Source organism: Oryzias melastigma, linkage group LG20 (genome assembly GCF_002922805.2).
Source record: "Oryzias melastigma strain HK-1 linkage group LG20, ASM292280v2, whole genome shotgun sequence".
In the NCBI taxonomy this organism is placed as follows: Eukaryota; Metazoa; Chordata; class Actinopteri; order Beloniformes; family Adrianichthyidae; genus Oryzias; species Oryzias melastigma.
The window spans coordinates 23,234,078-23,235,186 of NC_050531.1; positions in this window are offsets into that span (position 1 = coordinate 23,234,078).

Genomic DNA, 1,109 nt, shown 5'->3' on the forward strand with positions numbered 1-1,109 from the left:
GCCGTTTGTTGCTCCATTTCATGAAGAAATTGCTTTCAAAGCATTGTTTCAATTTTCTGTGTAAAATTATCAAGATGTTTTAGATTTCAATGTTTTTACGTCCAAACTTGCCTGATTAAAATAGCATGTGTTGGTTTTCAGCTCAAATCTGAAAACTACAAAGAGACATCAGGAACGCAGACAAAGACAGAAGACGCTCCGACCGACACAAGACCAAGAGAAAATTAATGAAATATTAACATATGAAGAAACTAAAATAAACTAGAAAAGTTGCATTACCTGTGATAATGCTAATGTGATGTTTTTGCTGAATTTGGTTGCTGAAAATGCTGAAACTTTTTGCTGAAAATGTTGAGGAAATTAACTGTAATTACTGAAAAGATTTGCAGAATATTTTAAAGCTATATGCATAATGCTAAAGTTGCTGAAGAGCTTAAAGTTGCAGAAAACATTTGTAGAATATCTTTAAAAATTTGAAAAAAATGCTAGAAAAAATGTAAAAATGGGTAAAAGGTATGAACTCAAAATTTTTCCAAACCTCAATAGATGTCAAACCAGAAAAATAAACTAAAACTTTGCTAAAATACTAGCTTAACTCAGAATTTTCCCTAAAAACCCTAAAAAGATTAAACTAACTCAATAGATGCCAAATTAGCCAAAAAAGCTAACATGTTGCTAAAATTGAAGCTTGTCAAGTTACAGAGACACAGAATATAAAGCATGAGTAAATGCCGCTTCACTGAAATATTTAAGTTTATTTTTTAAGTATTTTGGAGTGACTTGTCCGTAAACCCAGTAGCACCCAAAAACGGCAACATTTTGGCCAAACTAGCCAAAAAAGCTAAAACGTTGCTAATATACAAGCCTAGGTCAAGAATAGCCCAAAAAACCTCCTTGGATGCTAAATTATCCGAAAAAATGTTAGCTAAACTAAAAACTAGCCTTAAAACCCCCTGTAGCATTGATGTCCTCAACACGCTGAACGTTTTGATACCAATATTGCATATGTTTCAAAGTGCGCAAAAAATTGTATGTGAAAAACAATTGCACAAATTGCTTAAAATAGTGAAAATTCACATAAAATTTTAAAACTTGGTTGAAGTTTAACA